The sequence below is a fragment of the Zeus faber genome (assembly GCF_960531495.2).
Source record: "Zeus faber genome assembly, chromosome: 1".
NCBI classification, from domain to species: Eukaryota; Metazoa; Chordata; class Actinopteri; order Zeiformes; family Zeidae; genus Zeus; species Zeus faber.
This window is the reverse complement of record NC_137193.1, coordinates 8,203,290-8,228,119: the sequence shown is the minus strand read 5'-3', so window position 1 is coordinate 8,228,119 and position 24,830 is coordinate 8,203,290. Positions and strand designations below refer to the sequence as shown.

The following is a 24,830-nucleotide window of genomic DNA, read 5'->3' as shown; positions in this document are numbered from 1 at the left end:
CTTGTCATGGAAGATTTCAGTGTCCCCGGAGGAATGGGAGCGATTCCGGTCAAATATGATCTGTGTTTATTGAGCTTAAAAACAATTGATAGGCGGGCTTTATAAAGGATGAAATCATGAAGGGATGTCGATTTATAATATTTATTATTGAATATTCAAAATAAAATTAATCCCAATCAGTTAAGGCCATTTTATAAATAAATAAAAATGAGGAATATTACTACTTGAAATCAAATAATTTTGTTTGGGAACAATACGTAACAAGTGCAGTTGCTTTAATTAACGTTTCACTCCAAAAAAACATTTGAGAAAAGGACAAACAAAATAAATATGTCAGGTATGTTTCATTAAATCAAAAAGCTTGTAGTGTTCTATGTCCCATATATTCTACAACACAATGGATATTTACCGTCTGCTTTGGGTCGTAACTTAAATATCCCAAAACAGGCTTAACAGTGGATGTAAGTGTCCTTGTTGTCATGACATCATCTTTCTGTTTCCACTCAGAGCTGTGGAGACTGTGCTCTGTGTGTGTGTGTGTGTGTGTGTGTGTGTGTGTGTGTGTGTGTGTGTGTGTGTGTGTGTGTGTGTGTGTGTTTACTGGGTTTACAAGCACAACCTGTCCACGAGAGAGGGGGCGGGGCTTATATCGACAGTGAAAATGAACAGCGAAATGAACGTATCTGCGGAATTTTTTTAATCGAAATGATCGAGTCTATTTTATTTTGACACAGAGGAAAATATGGTGATAATAATGGTAATCGTTTAATCGCCCAGCACTAATTTAAATTGTGCTTAGCGGGAATTATTTTCACTGGTCATTATGACCGGAGAGATTTAAATATGTCGGACTTCATCAGATTTTCCCGGTCCAAAAACGGTAATTCCTGGATAACAGAAACTCTGGTCCATCCACCGGTCTGAGTGCCACAGCCCTGATGACCTGACAGAGCCGCCAGGAGACCCAAGGGCTGAACTTAGACAGACAAGGCAGGAGTAGGCTGGACACAGTCCTCCGTGTCCAGTCATATTTATCTCCTTTTAGAATGCTAAAGATGTCGCCCTCTCAGCATCCGTTGCAGCCTGGCCGTCCTGGAAGAGGGATTCCATTCCCTGCCCCCCAGGGTTTTCCGGGAGTTTTTCATTGACTGGGTGGGGGCTAAGACCAGGGGATGCCTTTGATTTCAGAAATGTGAAATTTTGGGCCTGCAGAGCCCTCCGAGACTGTACTGTGATTAAGGGCTGTATAAATAAACTTGACTTCAGATCCATCAAAACTGTCTCTGTGGCCACGTAAGGACTCAGAAAAGATTTATATGCGGTTGCCCACAAATGAAGCAGCATATGCATCGCCCCAGTCACACTGCGGATTCTTCAGACCAGCAAGACGCATTGATCTGTTCGTGTTCTGGCAGAACAGCTGTACAACGCTTGGCTTTCTCTAAATGGAGAAAATTATACTGAAATGTAGGAGGACATTCTTAACATGGAGGAGACTGGGGGCGCTATCAGTTGGTCATGGGAACTGAGCTAAAGATGGCGGCGCCAACAACATAAGAGGTGGTTCCAGCAAAACTAGATAATCGTTACTTACTTTGAAGCCCACACTTAAATATGATGATGTGATTCATGATAATGTGATTGGTGGCGTGCTGGATGGTGTACGGGTGGAGGCCTTTCTGTTCAAACACACAGTAGAGCCTTGTGTTGTTAGTCATTGGCTTGCTGGCCAGCAGCGTTACCAGGTGTTACCACAAGTGTCCCAGTGAACCTGGCTCTCCTTCAGAGGCATCGGTAATCATGTGTGTCAGGATAAACCAGTGTGCTTTAAAGGGCCTCGAGTTTGAGGGACCACAGATGGATGCCCCCCACAGACCCCGCCCTGCTTCCGTTGTCGAGCCGCACCAGATTCCTTTGAAAGCAAACAACAGCATTTGCTTCCATCTGCGGCTCCCAGATTCTTCCACACGGAGAAAAGACGACATTTCACGACACGAGAATCAATCCATCGCCTCCGCCGCGGCTTTAAATGAGAAGCAAAGGCTACAAGGCTTTTAAACCGACGGAACAAAACAATCTCGACTTGTGCAACTGAAGAACGACTGGAGCCTCGTGGCCGTGCCGTCCTTGTATCTTCCTCCATCCCTCAATTCCATTTCCCTTCTCTCCTCCCCTGGACTCAGTCCACGTTCCTTCCCCGTCCACACCGCGTCCTCACCCTAAAAAGGTCACGACTACCTACGGGTTACTGGAGGACAAGCCCCCTGCTGGGGGTGTGGTGCTTCTTGCTTCCTCGAGGACACGTTGGATGTTGGGCGTCTGACATATTTGCGGTGTATTTTGAGAGCGAGAGCACAACCTGGGAAGCGAGCAGCGTACGAGTCTTTCTAGGTAAACCGGAACAACGTGTCAATAACAAACACTTCATGTTCTTCAGTTCAAGAAAAAGAAAACTACGGGGCCCCGGTCTGCTTCTCTTTTTTTTTCGACAGTGGCTACGTGGAGGCAACAAAATTTCGCTGAATAATGAAACCCACCAAAGTCCACTATTAAATCAGATTCCCGGTCTGTGAGTCTTGAAAAATGACCTTGAGCATTGGATATCCATTTCCCAACGCTTCAGTAATTCCAAGTGTATTTTAACCGTTCTCCCCTTCAACCACGCAATTAAGCGGAAGAGGTCCCATGGTCAAGGCAGGCGGTACAGCGCACTGGTTTGTCCAAATATTGCTCTATAAAGATGTGAGAGAGGAAACTCAATTGAAACTTAAGGAGTCCAGCACCAGGAGAGAACCATCAAGGTGTGTCATTTCAAATTAGTAAAGTTAAATATGGCTGATTGCAATTAGTGACAAAATCTCCCTCCTTGTTAAGGCCCATTTTACACGATCGCTCCGAGGCCGTAGCGCCGCCGCACCGAGCCCAATCGCACCGATTAGCTGGCGTGTTCTCGGTTTTTACGGCCTGTGTTTCCATCAGCGGCGGAGCTAGAACCAGCACTGGGAGGCCCCCAAGGAAAACTGCAGCGACGACAACAAATGACACGAGGCGTCAGCGACCGTTGTTGTCGTTCCCGTAGATATGGCGACCCCGCCGTCTTGGCCACGCACTCTTTCCCAATTGAGGATTTCCATTTATTTGGGTTTCCGAGTTTGAGTATCATTTTCCTTACGAGCTACCACTGTTTGTTTGTTGACTTATCAAATAACATGTTCTACCATTGGAAAAAAAACTTTTTTTCTTTCCAATATTCACAACCGTTTCACGCTAAACCACGCGTTTAGGAACTGCGACCGTAACCGTTACCAACCGCGCTGGGAAGCGTTCGGCCCGACCGTGCCAAAGGGGCCTTAGTTTCAGATTCACTGGGAGATTGCTCAACTCATTTAGAACTGCCAAGCAAGCCAGGTGTCCCCGAGGTTCCTTTGCAGTTATCCGTTTCTCAACATTAAAATAAATTATTTTTGAACAAAACGTGATCAAAGCATTTGCCAGATAGACCGACTTACGCTTTTCGTAGCTGTGCGTGTAACGTCCCTTCCCGGCGTTTGGACGTTCTGTGCGCGCGCGTGCGCGCACACACACACACAAACACACACACACACACACACACACACACACACACACACACACACACACAAACACACACGCGCACACACACACACACACACACACACACACACACACACACACACACACACACACACACACACACACACACACACACACACACACACACACTTGCCCCGGCAAATTAAAATTGCGACGGTGATGTTGTGTCCTGAGTCAGAGCCCAGACGGAGCATACACTTCCTGTGACAAGGCTTCACCCCTACATACAAGGAGATGAAAACAATGACGATGAATACCGGTGAATACCTATAACCACCAGTCATGGTGGAGAAGGGTGAGCTGGCTGTCAAGTCAATTTATATAGTCCTAATTTCCAGTACAGTCTCAAAGGACTTCACAGGCCCATATTTCACTAAGAACACATTCACATCCCCCACCAGGCCAAGGAAACCCTTCCAGAAAAAAAACCCACTTGTAGGAAAAAAGGAAAGAAAACTGGAGAAGGGGTCACAGAAGGAGAACTCGGCCATTCCACTTCCGGGATGGCCAAGCTGTAATGGACGCCGAGGGGGCGACAGTATTGGCATTGCATGACAAGTATTGTGTTACAGACTATATAATATGCTGTGTTAGAGGAGAAAGTGTGGGAGTCTGTTGTGCCGGTGCATGGCGTGGTAGAAATGTGGAGAGTTAAGAGCGTGTGAGAGCAGTGGAGCTAAAAACATACTGAACGTGAACTACATTCGGTCAACGAAGCAAGTGGCAAGATGCATGGCCAAAATAATTTTCCACAAGTCGTTTGCAAGGATGAAATGACCGGTGTGATTTGGATCAAAGGGTCAGTGAAACACGGGACTCATCCATAATCCCTAACTCGGGATGCCAATATTGGCATCAGGTCTGATGTTACACTCATGCGCTCTACTTTTAACTAAGTCGTTCCTATATCAATGGTAACCAGACAGGGGCTTCAAAATCAGTGATCTTATTATTATTTTAATTGAAATATACACTAGTTTGGGTTCCCTGTGCTCCGTCTCGATGCTCGGTGTGGGTACTCCGCAAACTAATTCATGAAGCTGAGTCTAAACACTGCACATTAATAAAGGTCCACGCCTTAATATTAACTCCAAGACACATAATACTAGGTTATGAGTCAAAGAGAGGCAAAGGAAGAAACCTGTCCCTGCTGCAGAACAACACAGTTAATGAACGAGGCCAGATGCGCTTTTACGGTGTGAGCTGGAAGAAGGAACGCTTCCTCCAAGAGCAGAGAACAACCTCCAAGGAAGTCTCTTTGTGGGAATGCACCGGCATCATTTCCCAGTGCAGCATTCATCATCAATCCTCATACAGTAAGCATAAGGCGGACCTCTGTGTGTGTGTGTGTGTGTGTGTGTGTGTGTGTGAAGATACCACACGGGGAAGCCCTGGCAGGAGCCTGGCTTAGCTGAAGACTACTCACCACAGAGCTACGTCTGTTTACACCACCAGTATGTTCAGTTGGAGCCTTTTCCCAGAAGCTCAGCACCTGTGTTGAGGAAGACGGAGAACAGTGAGCAACGCAGGCTTTTATGCGGCGGAACAAAACATATAAAAACGGCAATAATCTATTTCCGGTTTTACATTTCCCCTTGAGGGAATGGACAGCCGTGTCCAAAAAAATCGCTCCAAACGTTCTGCTGACCCAGAGCCCCAAAGCTCTTGATGGAAAGTAAAACCATCAATGTGGACCAACACCTGTGAACAGGTCGAGCTGCTTGGAAGTCATGGAGGGCTGAGAGTAGCCAAGAAATATTAAAAACTGAAGTGGAGTTTGCTCATTTAAAGCCTTTGAAAACACCAAAACATGACCAAGGCGGTAGAGATTTGGCTGATAAAAAATGTGATAAACACACGCAGACAAACAATCTGCATTCCTCGCTCACTTTAATGCAAACTCAGAGCTCTCCAAATCCCCCCAAAGTGCCGGCACACAAATAGTTTTTGCACCGCACTGAAACAACTGAAAAACGACCACAATAAGGCGCAGAGAACTGACATTTAAATCTCAAGGCAGCCCATAAGCCAAAGGTGGGTTTCCCGTTTGAAATGCGGCCCGAGGTGGCTCTACGTGAGAGGCTCAAGGGTCCTACCATGTGATCGACGCTCATTCAGAAGTCTTCAGAGCGGTTCACCTCTTCGGCACTAAGAGAGAGACAGAGAGAGAGAGAGAGAGACGATGACACACTCCCAGAGCCTTTAAACAGCCAGCGTTCCCTCAGCAGGAAAGTCAAAGGGACGGTCGAAGAATCTTGCCCGTGCGGGTGGTTTGTCAACATTAGGAGACATGGTGGCAGGTAGCCAAACATCTGTGCGGTTGGCTCCTAAAATAGTGGAATGGATGGTCAGCTTTAAAGGTGTGCCGACCACAGCCGTTGGAGTAACGGTCGCAAACCAAACCAGGCGCGCTGGCGCAGTGTGCGGGGGCGGCGCGGCGTGCCGTACGTGCACGCCTCATATTAAATCCACGTTGTTCCACTGCTGGAGCCACGCCGGCCACGTCAGCCGCGCAGGCCGAGCCGCGTGACATTTCTCTACTTGAGCGCAAGAGGTAAATATATATTTTTCAACTGCGCGCGTTTTCCATAGAAACACAAGATGAAACTACACAGAAATGTTTTGGAGAGAGTGCAATGAATTCAAATCCATCATATATGAGCCCACATTGTACCGGAGACATCGAGCTGCTGCCGGATTTGCCTTATTCATCAAGACCCGTTTTGAATACAAAGAACAAACATACATGTTGGGGCTCACGATTCATCGAATTCACACCGACATCACAATTAAACAGAAGGCAATTTTCAAATCGCAAAGCCTGCGATTGAAGAAAAAAATGTTTTGTTTTTTTTATTGTTACACAATCTAACCAACAGTGCCGTCCAGGGCCGGCCCTTCCCATTGGCAGGATAGACGGCCGCCTAGTGCACCATCCCATCGGGTGGGCCACCTGTCTACTTCTTGGCCGGTAATGACGGTGCGCGTGCCAGAACCGTGTGTTTTCATTTTATTTTACATCTCCTGATGGGACGAAACAAGTGCATATGGAACAAAACCCTGCATAATGGGAAAACCCTGCATAATGGGAAAACCCTGCATAATGGGAAAACCCTGCATAATGGGAAAACCCTGCATAATGGGGACACTTTCTCCGTGCCCCTCCGAATGTTTTAACCTTCGCCCCCAGTGAGACCCGGTGCGCAGCGTGTGCTGCTTGCAGAGCCCAGAATACCCGTAGAGTCTGGACTGAGCCTCTTCCAGAATAATGCATCTTTTTATTACTATTTTTTACCTTTTTATTTTGAGCATGAAGCTGTCCCTGAGCACACGGAGCAGCGCTCCGTGTATGTGGACGTATGTGCACAACATTGTTATAAAAAATAACATATTTCTGCTGAAAAACTGAATATTTTTCTAATGTTAATTTTCAGATTGAAAGGTTTTCTTTTTACAATTCAACAGATAAATTAAGATGTTATTCATATCAATTAATCTCATTTCATCATAAGACGTAGGCCTGGCCTACAGGAAAGAGCAGTTTATATGTTGAATGTACGCAATGTTGTGTTGGCCATACTATGGAATGATTTATAGCTTGTCTTCAGTGAATAATACAGAACATAAGATGTTCCTTATGTTCTGTGATATTTTTATGAATATCACTATATTGTTCTACAACAAAAAAAAAAATCACAATTTGATTAGTTTCCTAAATTGTTTAGTCCTAATATATGTAATATGTATGTAGAAGTAATGCAATTACTGTTGTAGCTCAAATTTCAATTATAATAAAAGGTATTTATGGCACAACTTTTTAACTGGATTACTGCAATACCTTGTATAACTTAAAGTGTATGCAGAGATCATAGGACATATTGTGAGGCAGTCTAACCAAGCTCAAGATGTAGTGTAATTTAAAAAATTAATGAGCAGAAATGTTTATATTTATTTTTCACACAATAACTAATGAAAGCATTGATGATATTTCCGACATAGAACTAATCATTATAAAAACAGTATGTAAAATAAAGATTGAAATGGTTGTTGTTTTCAACATTCCTCCTCTCTCTACAACAACATTGATGCAAGCATTGAGGTGAAGCAGTTTAAAAAAAACATACACCGCTCCAAACCCTACACTGTGGCAACACACCTGATGTTGTTCAAATGTAAGCCAATGTGATTTATAGTCTGATTGTACTTCAGAGCTTCAGATTGTACTTCATTAAAAAATTTGAATATTTAGATATATCTCTCCTTTTATGAGATATGAGTCTCCTTTTAGAGGTAACCATTAGGGTTAACATCTTGTCATACTCACGAAACAGGAAGATGTGATATCGTAATACTGTGGTTCACGTGTGTGTATTGAACTGTAGGGGGCGTACCGGACAGTCCCATAACATACTGTGTACCGTTGCATCTCTAGTTTGTAACTACCAAAAGTGCTCCAAGGAAGGACAACCTGTGAACCGGCGACAGGGTCATGGGGCCCAAGGCTCATTGATGCGCATGGAGAGTGAAGATGGACCGTCTGGTTCGATCCCACAGAAGAGCTACTGCAGCACAAATTGGTAAAAGTTAATGCTGCTGTGATAGAAAGGTGTCAGAGCACACAGTGCATCACAGCTCGCTGCATGTGGGGCTGTGTAGCTGCAGACCAGTCAGAGTGCCCATGTTGATCCCTGTCCACCACTGAAAGCACCCACGATGAGCATGTTAGCGTCAGAACTGGACCATGGAGAAATGGATGAAGGTGACCTGGTCTGATGAATCATGTTTCCTCTACATCATTTAGACGGCTGGGGTTAGGGTCCGATCCTATCGAGCATCTGTGAGATGTGCCCGAACAACATCACAATCCATGGGAGCCCCACCTTACAACTTCCAGCACTTAAAGGATCTGCTGCTAACGTCTTGGTGCCAGATACCACAGGACACCTTCAGAGCTCTTGTGGAGTCCATGCCTCCACGGGTCACAGCTGTTTTGGTGGTACAGGGGGGAGCTACACAGTATTAGTTGTTATTAATGGTGGTTTTAATGTTGTGGCTGATCAGTGTTTCTTACAATGTCGATATTGTGACATGAGACCCGAAATCATCTGGTGATCCGTAACACAAATTTCTGAACTTTGTAGACTGTTCTACATCTTCTAGACATAAGGCCTTGGTCATAACATCCACATTATCAATGCAAGTTTCTCAAATATTTACTGTATATAAATCTATCTTGTGAAAGCCCCAATAGTCATCGCCAAAACATTGCCACATTATCCTAGTTGAGGCATTAACCCCTGGATGGTGTACAACTTTTCCATCAGCACACTTACTGCTATACAGACTTGCCCTGGGGGAGCTTCCCTCCGAACAGTTCTCGTCTTGCAGCTCCCCCAAAGGCTCTGCGTCCCTGACCTTACCAGCTGAAGTCATTCCCTTGGTCGCCTCCCTATTTTTGCTGTACAATTTTACCTTATGGGATGGGCAGATTACACCACTTCAAAGTCGTCAGATCGCTGTACTGTTCACACTACACAACTTTGTGATGGGGGATCTTGAAGTCGTTGTGGTTTTCACACTACATGACTGATCGGGGACATGGGGTCACACATTACAAGATCTTTCACCGGGGGGAATCCAGGACGAGTCTGTCAGGTCTCCAAACTATGCTGTTACCAAAACACACACCCGCCTTTAACAAGGCGATACCATGTGCGGGACAGGATTATTTTACTTTTATTCTATTGTTGATCACTGTAAAATAAAAGCAGAATTTAAATAAGAACTATATTAAAAACCTAGAGAAGAAAAGTAAAATAGGTATGTATGCGTTTCTAGCTGCTGCCTCATGCATTCCTGTCTCCCCGTCTCCCCTCCCCGTGTCTGCTCTCATTGGTTGGAGCTTATTGAGTCACTCCCGACCAGATATTAAACCTGCTTGATATCGCGCTGGCGTCTGGGAGCCATCAGCGAGCGCTCCGCGAGCAGTCGGATGGCGTTGTGAAGCAGTTCACACCACGCGCTCGTTGCTCACGGGAGCGTGCAATGATTTTCCGCCGAACTGTGGCTTGGCAGTCGGCGATCTCCAAGAACCTGCCGGCGAGTGGAAAATCGGGCCAGAATCATGTAGCCTGAACCCAGCATTAATCTCTGCTCCATTACTCAGCTTCCTGTTCCCCTCTTCCCTTGTTTTTCCTCCTGCCTCTTTATCGCTCTTCTTTGTCTCGCTCCCCAGCCACCCACCCCACCCCCATTTCTCCCGTTAACCTCTGGGGCCATAACACAGGCTCGCAGAATGAGGGGAGATAGTGTTACATAGAACAAGGCCAGGCCAGCTTGGGTGTGGACAGGGGGGAAAAACCTGGAAGCATTTCAGGGTCACACAAGGGCTTGTTAGAGGACACTATAGTAGGCCCTCAAATCAGGCCGCGGGGGGGACCATAAATATGCCAAGATCATTACCAAAAAACATTAACCTCAAACCATCCTGCTTACCATGCTTGACACCTCGTTTGACAACGGCACCAACATAGCTGACAACCGCAAGTTGTGAACTATATACAGTGCAACTACATGTTGGAAATGTTCTCTTCAAATCAGGAACGTCACTCTGAACGACGTTTTAATGCTCGAGAGTGTTTACATTGTTTGAACATGACATACTCAGGGATGTAGTTAGTTCATTGTTGGCTTTGTTACACAAGCCATGTTGAAAGCAACAGCAAATGTGATGAAATATGTAAGGATAGCCGCCTTGTTGAGTGCCATCGGCAAATCGCCAAATAAGATGACATTCACCGATGGCAGTAGCCGATGTTTATCTGTTGTGTTGCATATATTTTGCGCTGGCTAAATGTTGTGTTGGCAGGGCCAGCTCTTCCTGTAGGCAACATAGGCAGCCCCCTAGGGGGCCATCCTAAGTTGGGCGCAGACAGGGAGCGTTCGGGGCACAATTTGCACGCGTCTCCCTCTCCCACGGGGCCTACGGCGCACCAGCGATGGGGCGCCCGCGCTCCGACGGTGCAAACCCAGTGTGTTTTTATTTTAGATGTAGATTATTTTATTTTACTCCGTTTCCTTATGGAACGAAACAAGCACCGAGAAATCGGCATCTACCGGCCCGTAAACTCTGGCAGTCACAGCAGACATGCGCCGTAGAGTTGGCTGCTTGCTTGTAGCTATGTAACATCCGGCTGTAATTCCATTACAGATGATGGCAAAAAGTTTAATTATTTTAACTTTGATTATTGATTAGATTTTTTTTTAACTCTATTGCTTTTACATTAAATTAATATTTCCCCAAAATATTTTTTATTGGGCTAAGTACTGAAAAATTATTCTCAATCAGTAGGTAGTTAGTAGGTCATTTTCACAAAAATAATCTTTGTCATGTGAAAGAAGGTTATATTAAAGGTTGTTCCATACATTTGTATGATTGAATTTGTGCTGATTCAAAGATAGTGTCATGAGACTTTACAACAGTTCAGCTGTTTTTCTATCATGAAGATTTATTTGTTGAGGGGGCAATAACATAACAACAAAAACAAAATAAATAAATAAATAATATAATAATAATATTATAATAATAATAAAAAATCTGTACCGTGTATCTCTAGAAATATGGGAGAAGTAGCAATGGGATTTATTAATAAATAGAAATATAATAGAAGAAACAAGCTGGCATATATTTCTGAGATATTAGGTATAAGATTGACAATGAATAAAGGTTAAATGTGTGGTAGAGAGCAGCGTTGAATGATCTATTCAAGGAATGCCAGGACACCTATCTAATACTAATATACTATTTTCGGCTGACGTCTGAATTTCACTCTGTGGTTCAGGGGCGAGGGCGTTTAGTGACATAGTTTTAATAATAGAATGGGTTTTTTCATGCAGAGAGTTGGGAAAACCACCGCTATCCTGTTGTTCCATTTCTGTAGACGACACAGGCCAGAACGGACAGGAAGGTGGGGAGGGGAAGCGAGTGAGATGGACCGCTGCAAGCATGTGGTGCGAAGCCTAGGGCGGTAGCGCTACCAGTCAGGGTGGGGCATCCCGTCTTGATAACAGTCCAACAGTAACCCTCTCGGGCATTGTGATTACTTTGCTCTTCTTTTGAGCACTAAACCAGTTTGTGTTGAAGCGGATCCTCTTGTCACGCCGCACCTTTAATCCGATCCCATTCCCGTCGGCGGTAGGCGTAATCCGTTTCCAAATCATGACATCCACAGAGTCAACAGCCTGGCTGCTGCTATAAGCAGTTATAACTTAGTAATAACACATCATACAAATTAATTCAACACATTTTTCCAACGCCATGATCTCCTTTTTAGCCACTCTACCGGGGAAGGGGTCCAAATAAAAAGAGCCCAATTAAAAGCAATATTCTTTGGTTTGGGTTGAGCTCTTGCATTAAAGGTTAATCTCTGAACTTTTATCATGCAGCACTGGGTCTTGGCAAGCCCCGGACATAATCCTAAACGCATCCACCCGGCGCAGAGATCCCGTGACACAGCCGAAGCTGAACAGACCAAACACAGCTTTCACCTTCTCATTAAAGCACACGACCCTAAGCCCCGCTGCGGAAAGCCTGCCAGAGCACCGAAATAGACTGCTTGTGACAATTCCTGGGCTCTTCGACACCTTTTCCACACCGTGAAACGTTGTTCAGGTGTGTGTCGCTGTATTCATATCTGTGATAGGAACGAAACGTTCACAGCCTTCACAACTGCTTGACTACAGCCTTGCTCACGCCTTCGCCCGGGGGCCTTCACGGACGGCGCACGCACTCCGAGAGACAAGGGAAGGCAGTTGTACTTCGACGCACTCTCCGTTGCAGTATTCTCCAACATGACAGGTGGCAGTAGAGAGGAAGTACCCCGTGAAGAAGGAAGCGGTAGATGAAGGCTGAACGAACAGCAAACATGTCTGCACGCAGAACACGCTGGCTTGTTAACGCAGAGCCAAGAGTTGCCGTGTTCGCGGTTGTTACGGCGACCAACGCGTCTGGCTAACAAGGGGACAGGAGTCACTATGTGTAATTATCCTCCAGACTAACGGACCGCACATGAACACCAATCCAATGCAACGTTTTATTTGTAAACTGCAAAAAATATTCCTGAATTTTTTAAATTCAGGAATAAAACCCATTTAGTTCGTCTTCGCATCTTACAGTGACGTACAGCCTGCGCGCACAGCGGAGTCGCGCGGTCGTCACATTTCACTCCTCGCGAGAGGAGGGAAAGAAGGCTGTAGAAGATCAGGACCTGTCTCCCGCCACGCTAGGCTTGGTCCGATTCACGATTAAATCATTTATCGGCGAGCGACTCCACCCATCGCAATTGACATGGATGACAAGACGTTTTTCTCATCCACCGGGAAAAATCAGAGGATTGAAACGGTGTAGGTGGAGCTCACCGTGCTCTGCAACTGGAGGCGGAGAGAGGGAGGGAGGAGTGGAGGAGAGATGGGAGAGAGGGGGAGGAGGAAGCTCTCCCCCTCTCCGCTCAGAGCTGTCCAGTAACCTCTGGTGATCCGCTCTCACTTTCCCTCCACGGTCTCGTGCGGAGGCTTTGCGAGGGGCAGGTGCGCTGAGGCTCGGGCTTCATGAGGAATTTCTCATGAATGTATCTGGCCCAGACAACCTGCTACCTCGACACCCCAAATTAAGTGTAAAAAAGAGTGCCTGATAAGAAGCGCACCGTGGAGTCCATGGGGCAGGTGCTCTGACACCTCCCCTTGCACGTACCTGCCGCTCAATTAGTGACAGTTTGTATTCAAACTTTAATGATCCCCCTCTTTTATCTGATTGGCTAAGCGGCCACAATGTGACACTGACGAACGCCATCATACAGAGGGTTTCAGGCAGCACGCTCCAAGCGATGATGTCTCTCGAAGGCTGTGGTGGTTTCCGGAGCACCGGAGGGTGGATGCTTCAATCGGCAGCTCGCGCGTGGCGCCGCCATGAGGCGCCGAAATCTGCGTTGCAATTCGGTCTGGTAGGAGCCGGTGCCTTAGTGGTGCGGGGTTTCCATACCCAACCCAAACATCCCATGCATGATCATGTTTGGACTCAAGAGTGTGGAGAGGAGAGGAGGGGCTATTCACAGACGAGGTCGTCGTCTGTCTGTCTGTCTGTCTGTCACACCCCTTTCCCACCAACCCAAACCTAGTTCTGGTTCTGGGTTGGTGCTAGTGCCGGTTCACAGTTTGTTCAACTTGCAGAACCTTCTAAGAACCGGATTGCTTTTCCACGGATATAACGAGAGGCACCTCATTACGCCACTGTAGACGTCTGCATACATCTTTTCATCTGGTTGGGGTACAAATATTATTATGATTATTATTATTATTACGATTATTATTATTGTTACGATTATAATTATTATTATTATCACGATTATTATTATTATTATTATCATTATTATTATCGTCATTGCTTATGTTTCATAGAGCATTGTGTTTTATCGGGTTAGGTAATGAGTGAGAAAGGCGTCTATGTAAGCGCTGAAAACAAGTATATTATTATTATTTGAATTGTCGTGAAAGCTGGGACGATACGGTAGTGAATGTTAAAAACCAGGGGGGGGGGGGGGGGGCTCTGGGCTCCGCGGACTAACGGAGTTCGAATCTGCAGGCTTTCAGCTTGTGCGTTCTAATACGAAACGAGGAAGAACTGGTTCCAGATTAGGCACCGGCTCCGAACCAGCCCGAAAAATGACTTGATGGAAATGGGGTATGAGAGAGAGAAGGAGAGAGAGAGAATCAATGTGCTGCGAGCAGATCTACAATTTTTTTTTTTTTTTTTTACAAATACATTTTGCACATTTTAAAAAGTAAAATTCAATTAAATCACTATGTGGCAGTCAATGTTGATATTTCGGACACTGCGAGGGCCTCAGCACACACACACACGCACACACACGATACCATTAAAAAATACAACGGCTGGCATATTGGTAAGTCGCGCGGGTGCTTCTAGTTATAACATTTTTTAACACTGTCTGCAAAAGTGCAGCTGCTTCAATTAACATTTCACTTACATAAAATTTTGATCAAATAAAAAACAAAATAAATATGAAGAGTAGGCCGAAATCAAAATAAATAAAGTTTGTGTTGTCTTTGTCGGGCACACTCATCTACAGATTTTACACAATGAATAATTACCGTCTGCTTTGGGTTGAAACGTGAATAACCAAAAACAAAACGGCAAACTATGGATATATGTGGCCCTGTTGTCAACGCTACAACATCGTTCGACTTCTCCCCCGAGTTGCTCATTCTGGACACAGCCGCTGTGTCTCCGCCGATGGTGTGTTTACAAACACAACCTTCCCACGAGGGACTCCCTGCTGGAGGGGAGGGGGCGGGGCTTCTTTCTATATCAACAAAGCTAATTGGCTAGAGGTGAAGGGTCAGCTTTAGGTCATTCAAAATGATTGGCTTTTCGTTGCCACTTGCCAAACTATACTATAAATGAAGAAATCTGCGGAAGAACTAATCAAAATTATTGAGCCTATTTTTTCTTTCGAGATTGAGTAAAAACATATCCTGATAATTATCGTATTGTTTTATCGCCCAGCACTAATTCAAATTGTGCTTATTTTCACCATATATTTTGACCGGAGAGATTTAAATATGTCGGACTTCAACAGATTTTCCCAGTAAAAAAAACGGTAATGTATCCAATTAATTCTCCATCCATAGATTCTTTGATGAATCGCTCCACTCCTATAATGACCTTCCTTCAGTATCATAATAAATAGAGCAGGACCAACGTTCCGCAGAGTTCAATCAAAAGTGGACTCATGCTTGTTTGTCGACTAAACTCGATAAGATTCTGTCTGTACATTAAGGAACACCTCACGCCAGGTGCCAGTCTAGTAAAAGAATGGAAAAACCTAACCGAGAAAAACAAATGCCAACGGCACAGGCAGTTCATATGCCACGCAACAAGAGTTTGATGGTAAGATTATAGTTTAACAATGTGTCACATTTATAGGCTTTCACGATAATCATTGGGCAATTATGCAATACTACGGAGGGCAAAATATTCTAAAGGCTATTGTAATTAACCATTGCTTTGTATCCACACCCCAATAAAAGGTGCTAGTCTACTGCATATTAACTAACTTAACTTGTATAGGAGAGATTTAGAATTCACAGCAACCTCCTTTTGAAATCTAAATAACAATAATCATCATCATAACAATAATAATATTTCAGTTTGGAAGTCAATGGGCCGGTGGCAAGCACCAAGTGTAGGAAGAAATGTTCCACTGAGAGCAATGCTGCATCCCGGAAGGTCATCTCAATTTGAAATTGAAAACGAAAGCAAACTCACACAGAAGAGTGAGCCACTGTAAACTGGTCCAGGGTCATTTGACCAGTTTTGGGCCAGACTAAACTAGCTAAGGCCCTGTTTTAGGGCTGGGCGATAAAATAATCTTGATAATTCTCATGAAAAAATCTTCTGCGATAATGATGATAAATTTATGAGCTTTATTTTCGATACAGTATTTTGAGTCTGTTTGCCTTTACCTACAAGGACACGACATGAACAGCCAATTGTACGGCAGACCATGTGACACGAACAGCCAATCGTACAGCAGACCATCTCTCACCAACAGCCAATCCTCTGACAAGCGTTGGGGTCCAGATGTAGTCCAGAACCATCCTTCGCTCCCTCCCTGGCCACGGCGCTTTCTGGCCGGACAGCACACAGCGGGGAGGAGGCCCCCCGGCTGACGCGGAGGATCTTCCTCAAGCATCGACTCGAGGTGGAACTCGCCCTCCGCCCGACCCGAGCCCGGCACGGACCCGTTCCCGCTCAAGAATCTGCGATTTTCATTGACATCTACGCTGACACGGTCGGAGAGAGTCCCTCGGCCCGCTCCAAACGTCCCCGTCGTCACAGAGCACAGGTTCCCAAGTTTTCGGACTATTCTCAGACAACAATGATGATTATGTTACATAGTTAAATGTGTATAATATATATTTATTTATCTATCTCTTTTATGTTTGCATATTATTATTTTATTTTATTTTTCAGTGTTTAACGTAAAACCACGAGAATACAACTAGAACTGTTATTTTTATCAAATATAAAAATTATTATTGTGATAATTATCGACATTGAAAAATGATATTGTGATAACATTTTTGGCCATATCGTCCAGCCCTACCCTGTTTACAACTGGGCGTTTTGGGTGATCCAATCACTGGTGGAAGGCTCCAAGTGTGTCTGTTCACACCTGTCATTAAAATGCCTCTCCACGTGGGTCTCAAGAAAGCACTTGTGATCGGATCTCGCTTCCCTTTCGATATGCAAGTAAACACGCCCTTCAAGATTCAAGATTCAGGATTCAAGAGATTTATTCGTCACTTACATATACATACTTTCATACATATATGCAGTGAAATGTAATGCAACGCACCCAGTGACAACACACAATATGTCCTAGGAAAAACTTCTTTCTAATTGACCAACTAACTGATTCCTAAAACGTAACACAGTAAGTCGAATACTTATAGAATAAAATAAAAATATATAGAATAAAATAAAATATAATAAAATAAAATGAAATAAAATGGAATAGATAGAGGAAATATGCTTATGTATATGGAAGAGGCAATTATGTATATACAGATATGTACATTAAAGTGGCATGTGAATGAAGTGAGGTAGTGTTTGGGGTAATACAGCACAGTATACAACAGTACGGCGCAGCAATACGGCATCACGAACAACCCTGAACAGTGACACAGTACGCGGTACAGTATGCTACATATAGTACAGTACGACCGGAGCGCCGGCGCAGGCGACCACAAGGGGCGGCGCCACCATCGCCAACATATCTTCATTTCCATTTGCAAAGACCAAATGCGAAGACCTTGGCGTGCGGGCAAGAGAACAAAAAAAATACAGACCGGGTCTATTCCTCGGTGTGTTCCAAGCAAACCAAGCGGGGGAGGAGGGTGTCGATGGCTCTGCGGAGCCTGGGAGAGTGAGAAAGTCTCCCCGTTACAGAAGAGCAGGACTTACTATTTCGACTACATCGACACACGGACCCCTGGATCGATCTTAATGTGCCATGACGAACGGGTCGATGGCCCGATTTTAAAGTTACGAATCGGGTGACTGAAGCTTTGCTGCTAATTCTAAGCTGCTGCGGAAGACTCACGCCATTGAACTGACAACTGCCTGCCCCGCCCCCACCCACCCCCACCCGATTGCGCACGCACATTCCCTCTCACGAGACTTGTGAACCAACACATCAAGGGTCATTATAATATTATATACTGTATATTACTATATCTGAATCACAATATATGCCATAAAGTAACAAAATACTTGGGATTCCCTGGTCTTCTATGAAATATATCTATTTGAAGGTAAGCAATGCCACTTTCAGAATCCAATTTTTTCTAAGGTTTTCTTTCGCCATGTACATTTACATGTACTAAGAATTCCTAATGGTGAGGTTTGGTGCACTTCAATACAGACCATAAGCATTAAAAAATTACAAGCTCAATAGTCCGTAAAAAAAAACCAATAAATATAAAAATAATAAGATAGGATAAAAAAAAAATACAATTCAATTAAAATAAGATATATATCTTTAATAATATCTACATAATTTTTATGTATACAAATTGCAAAAAATACGAAATGCATTGTATTCGCACCGAAGCGTTGCGAATTAAAACGTATCATCCCTGAATCGCATCGCATTTATATATTATTATCGGGTCGCATCGTAGCCCATGTATCTAGATACGTATGGGCTCGTCTTATAAGGCAGAGATGCACACCCCTAATTTACAAGTAGAGTATTCACCTAAAAGAAATCCAGTTGATAGCAAATGAAGTTCCATAGCAATAGAAAGCAATGGGGAGACTTGCATGATGCGGCACGGGTTGGCACGGGAACACGCAGCGGAGCGGAGATCGCTCCTTCTCCATTACGCATTTCGTATCTATATGCCTTGTATATAAGGTACATGTGATTGATGCATTGATACAGTACATGTAAGCTGGGCTTATGAAAAATGTATTTGTTGTAATAACTACATGGATATTTCTTTATAAAAAAAACTATATATTTCTGCTAAAACCCTGCGGAACGATTTTATAGACAGTTATCTTGGTGTCACCCCCTCTGATGGTGTCACCCAGTGCAGTCCGCACCCCCCCGCGTGACGTCACTGGTAGGCGGTCCTTCAATGTGGCCATGTGCGGCCCAGACCCCTCTGTGTGTCGTCTGAGCGATCGGATCTCAATGCGTCTTGGGTGCTTTCACACCTGTACTAAGAGCTGTCCACTTGGGATCGGATCACCCAAGACACATTTTAATGCCAGTAAACAGGGCCCAAGCTTGCTAGCGTAAGCTAGTATAGTCTTGACCTTGACTTGAGAATGTGTGACACACAATGGCATTTGTACTTAAACATATCAATAGGCACTAATCATAGGTACTTTTTTGCGCGATTTACTTGAATCGCCATCGTAACAGCCTATGGGAAGGATCAAAATGCTAGTAAGGCCCCCCTACAATTTAAAGAATCTCAGTCCTCTAAATGCATGTGGCCTACCCAGAGGGGTTAGGAAGGAATTTAGCAGGATATAAATGACTAGTGCTCTCTGGAGGAGCGGAGACCCGTAAGCATCAAAGCCCAAAGTGTAGGGGGGAGGGGGAAGCCCAGCACTGCCAGCATTCCTTTACCAGGTTGAACTTGACCCCCGGGGGCCCCGCAAATCACGTGGGTCCTGTTGTCAGCACTCGTCATCTGAGGGACCAATTTGAAACATTCTGTTCACTTTGACGGCCGTAAATGGAAGGGATAAATGTGGTTTGTTCTTCGGCGTGTTCGGGGAACGCGTTAACGCACGAGTAAGTCACACATCTTTTGATCAAATCACTGATGTTAGTTCCATTTTTCTTTCTGTCCGTCGGCACGCCTGGTATTGCCATTATCTTTCAACCTCCCCAGAAGTGTAAACTGGCCGCATTGACGAGTGCGGAGAAAGGACCGATTGTCTGCCGCGACGACAGGTTGGGAGTATGAAAAGTGTTTCAAAGGAGACCGCCACCTTTCATACAGCGTGTGTGTAACTGATTAGACAAAGGCCCGGAGCTTGCCATTACTCTGGGCCAAAGGTTAGCCCAACGGCCAGACTTCCAAAACCGTATCTGCACATTTGGTTGCGTGGGAGGGGGAGGATTGTTTACAGTTGGATTTTTTAAAAAGCTTTTCCACTTGTTGACCCAGACACAGCGTTCTTTCTTCGGGGTTTGAATAATCTCTGCAGGGAATGTCGTTGCCGCAAACCGTACGGGGACTCCCCCACCCCTCCCCACCCCATCCCCCCCAGCTTCTGCCCAGCCACAGTCCACGGAAGGCCCGGTGACTAATTCACAACAGGAAGTTCGTTCGTCCCAGCTTTCCCTCCCTCGGCTACTCCAACTCCCCTCCCCCACACATCCAATTCTACAACACCGGGGCGAGCTCTGCTTACATAACTGTGCTAGCCCACATATCGCTCTCTCTCGCTCTCTCGCTCTCTCTCGCTCTCTGATTTAATGAGGCCCGATGATTAATGTGTGTTGTGTAGATAACTTCACCCCGCTATCTGTGACTGGCCATATTCTCACGTCCACTGCTCCACATACGAAATGGGAACAGGAGTCAATTGAACGAGTGTGCCACGAGTTAATATTATCTCACCGGTAGAGACCGATGCAGATTTTCTTTTTTTTTTTTACAGTAATGCACAACATATTTGACACATTAATAACCCATATTCGGGGTTTCTCTTCCTCATAACCTGCTTGTGCATATCTTACGGATTTAAGTAGTAAGTTGTATAATTCTAGAATTGGGTCCCTGTTCCAATTCTCCAATTCTGTCAGCTGCCTTAACTATGTCTCAGGGGTGGAACCATCTCTTGTTTCTTTGCAATTCATTGGCCTAACTATTTAGCCAAATAGTTTTGTCTTGTTGTGCCCGGTCTTATTGCTCATATTGGCTGACCCTTGACAATGTGAAATAAACGTGAAGAAAAACAAACAAACATTGTCTTGTTAACACTGTTTCATTGCCAGTGATCACTGAACAACCAGCACTGAGGACACTAGCAACAGAACCACCATCAGGGATGAGTATCATCTGCAAATATTAAATACTCATATGGGGAGAGCAATATCGGCTCCTTCAGTTTTAAAATGGCAAACACCAAGTGAAAGACACCTAGCTTTGAAAATAGCCTCGAAACAAGAGGAATGGTGGGAGGCACAAAAAAGGTCGCCGCGACTAGTATTTTTACTTCATAAAAACTTACAGGTAATGTTATTGAAAAAATTGCGAATATCGACGGAAGACACGTCGACTGTGTTTTCATTTTGGAATTGCTGATTGAAAACACACCTCATGTGGAAATGTGTCCCGTCGACACCAGCGTTCTTACAACGTTTGAGAAGTTCGGCCAAGTCGGCCAAAGTGCAAAACATTTCTTTAACGGGCACACACAAACAACCGGAGGCAGCAACCAAGCAGGTTTACATCAGTGTCTTTACGCCATTTTCCAAGCACTTTGTTGACAAGTGCAATTATCAAAATGTCAACGCTGCTAGCCAAACAGAGTAAATCTGACGACAAAGGCTTTTTTTGTTTGGACAGGCGATGAAGTGGAACGACTGTTTTGGCTACAGCCTGGATGACATGACGACACGATCGCGAGACAATCGTACGTCACCGTTTTTCCGAAGAGCCTCCCGTTTTTCCCCCCGAAAGCCCAGTTTTTGGTGAAGAGAAAACCCCTTATCGGCATGGACACAAGGACAAGACGGTGATGCCGTCTTTTCAAATTTATACCGATCCGCGGAGAGGGTGAACGACCTCAGTCAACGTACGGGTGGACATAACTCCATACAGTGTTCACCATGAATATGAGTCACCGCCAGGGTGGGGGAGGCGTAGGAATGCCGGTGTCAACCTGCCAGCATACCTTTCCAAAGCTCGCAGGTGGTCAGGTTCACCGGGGTAATTATGTTCTCCAAAGGAGCATTTGGCCAATGAAAACATGAGAAGTTCCATCCTGCGATGGGTCGCCCTGCAACTCGTCGGAACTTTCGACGCTGTGGAATGTAAAACATTCTTCGGGGAGAGGAATACTGATTTTGAACCATTAGACCTGCGTTTTTCCTGCAGTTTCTGTGTTGTAATCCTCCCACGGACCCTCGGCAGCCCGGCAAACACCGTCACGCCAGGCAACCGCGCCGTCAATTCAACAAAAAAATACAAAGGCACATTTCATGGACACAGTAATGAACAATCGGGGAGCTACCGCCATTCACTTCAAACCCCATAATTCCATGCCGCCGCGAATGGAATCGCACACAACACGTCGGTGTCGCCCGGTCACCGAGGTTACACTGAAAGAGAGCACGGTGTAAATGTCAACAATTTAACAACAACAACAGCAACGACGACGACACCGGCAATGACATACGGTGTTGCCCGGGGTCTGGGGCTGATGAAGCCCTAAGTACGTCCAGCTCTGGGGACATACCCACGACATGAAACCAGAGCAGTCTGGTGACGACGCCACCGCAGCCAAACACAACACAAACAAGACAGGAAATGGTTGGAGATCAGCAGGGCAGCAGGGGACTCTTCTTCCTCTGACAATGAAAGCAGCTATGTGTTCAAAAATAAATCAAACTGGATCCTTTTTTTTAAGGGGGGGGGGGGGGGACAAAGGCAATGCTAACAGTTCTAATATCCCCCCCCCCCCCCCCCCAAAAAAATCTGCGAGTTCACAATCCACCCCGATATCAACCCGTCCTCGCCACACTGCCAACGGAATTCAAGTCTTATCTATGATTAGAACACTGTGTCAATGAGTTGCTCCACAAGGTTGGCAAGTAACCCTGGGTGCGTGTGCGTGTGCGTGTGTGTTTATGTTGTCCCTCCCCCACGCCCGTGGCTTCGGAGGATCCAGCCGCATGGCACGCGTTGTAATATCATTCTTATAGTACAAGTCTGTTGCGCAACGGAATAGGCTGCGATCACCATCAGCACACATGTGGAGTCAAACATAATAATAATAATAATAATAATAATAATAATAAGAGAAAGTTGGGGGATTGTTGACGAGAATTATAGAATTAAAGTGCGCACACACACACACACACCGATACACACACACGCAATGTTTACATCTTTCTATTTTCGGTGTATTCGTCCACACACCCTCCGCCATCACCTCCCGCTGAGCTGGAGCCTTGAATGGAAGCAGCTCGTGAACACACACTTCCACATACACGCGGTCACGCGCCTGCGCGCACTCGCGCCCCGCCGCTGCCCATCCCCCACCGCCGAGAAAACGTCCGAATAAAAGGTGCGACGGGCGACGCGAGGCGCTGCCCCCGCCGGTTCACACCGACGACAACCGTGCGAAAAAGCCAGGACAAACCACTTACCGGAGGCTCCGAAATCACACAAGGGCTGCGCTCCTGATATGGAATCTCCCCCCGCCGCCGTCGTTGTTTTTCCGCCGATCGATTCGCCCTCCAAACGGCGCTATCACGGCCTCCCCGCCCGGCGAACCGCCGCCTGGACACCCCGGCGCGCGCCGCGTGGCGAAAACGCGGACGTCGACGGAGTAAATCCCGGTGTAAAATGAATGAGGAGCCGCGGCGGCGCTGGATTGTAAAGGGGCTGCTCGCTGCCGGAGAAAGGAGCCAAACGCTTCGGCGGCGGCCAACGGCTCCGGTCTGAAACACAGCGGGCTGACCCGCCAGGCGGAAATGAGGCAGGCAGGCCGGGGCCACTCTGCAGCTGAAGGAAAGACGCTCCAGTCACATCAACATCAAAATGGGTGTCGCAGTATGAGAGGGGGGGACGGGGGGGGGAGGGAAAGAGGGTAAGATGGGGTCGTCGGTAACGCTCCGAACACACAACGACACGGGGGGAGGGGGAGGGGGGTGTGAGAGCAGCGGCTCCGTCCGGGGGATGGGACGCGTGCTCAGCCAAACCCCGTCTTATCCGGGGCTTTTTGTTTTCAACCCCCACCCAACCCCACCCAACCCCACCCAACCCCAACCCCAACCCAGCCTTCTTCTGGGCAGGAGGCCTAACACTACGCTGAGGAATATTCTATATCCAACATTCTGTACGCGTTTAATAATATTCTATATCCAACATTCTGTACGCGTTTAGTAATATTCTATATCCAACATTCTGTACGCGTTTAGTAATATTCTATATCCAACATTCTGTACGCGTTTAGTAATATTCTATATCCAACATTCTCTACGCGTTTAGTAATATTCTATATCCAACATTCTGTACGCGTTTAGTAATATTCTATATCCAACATTCTGTACGCGTTTAGTAATATTCTATATCCAACATTCTGTACGTGTTTAGTAATATTCTATATCCAACATTCTGTACGCGTTTAGTAATATTCTATATCCAACATTCTGTACGTGTTTAGTAATATTCTATATCCAACATTCTGTACGCGTTTAGTAATATTCTATATCCAACATTCTGTACGCGTTTAGTAATATTCTATATCCGACATTCTGTACGCGTTTAGTAATATTCTATACCTAACATTCTGTAAGCGTTTAGTAATATTCTATATCCAACATTCTGTACGCGTTTAGTAATATTCTATATCCAACATTCTGTACGCGTTTAGTAATATTCTATATCCGACATTCTGTACGCGTTTAGTAATATTCTATATCCGACATTCTGTACGCGTTTAGTAATATTCTATATCCAACATTCTGTACGCGTTTAGTAATATTCTATATCCAACATTCTGTACGCGTTTAGTAATATTCTATATCCGACATTCTGTACGCGTTTAGTAATATTCTATATCCGACATTCTGTACGCGTTTAGTAATATTCTATATCCGACATTCTGTACGTGTTTAGTAATATTCTATATCCAACATTCTGTACGCGTTTAGTAATATTCTATATATCTACATTTTAAACGGGCAGTGGTTGACTGCAGAGCTTTCACAATTATTTTTATGACACAATCTCGATCGCGATTATTTGAGCGGATTGCGATCCTTCATAGAAATCATACGTTTCAATCCACGTTTGAGTTGAGTTTGAACCGTTGCCATCGATCTGAATGGGAAAAAGAAGGGACAATTAAGTCGTTAACCTCAATTATTTGTGTGAGG

At 45.3% G+C, this 24,830-nt stretch overlaps 1 protein-coding gene across 4 annotated transcripts in view; it reads right to left on the bottom strand.

Annotated features, from left to right (window-relative positions):
• LOC307242233 (F-box-like/WD repeat-containing protein TBL1XR1) overlaps positions 1-23,247 on the bottom strand; it is a gene marked incomplete at its 3' end in the record, with an annotated part of 48,558 nt that extends 25,311 nt beyond the window's left edge. For 2 of the 4 annotated variants that reach the window (XM_080016609.1, XM_080016612.1), the window contains exons 1-2: positions 23,097-23,247; positions 5,039-5,104 (exon numbers count right to left, since the gene is read on the bottom strand). Of the gene's footprint in view, positions 1-5,038; positions 5,105-5,708; positions 5,761-23,096 lie in introns of all 4 variants that reach the window. The other 2 variants (XM_080016610.1, XM_080016611.1) reach the window with 2 other exon arrangements.
• Positions 23,248-24,830: the final 1,583 nt, after the last annotated feature.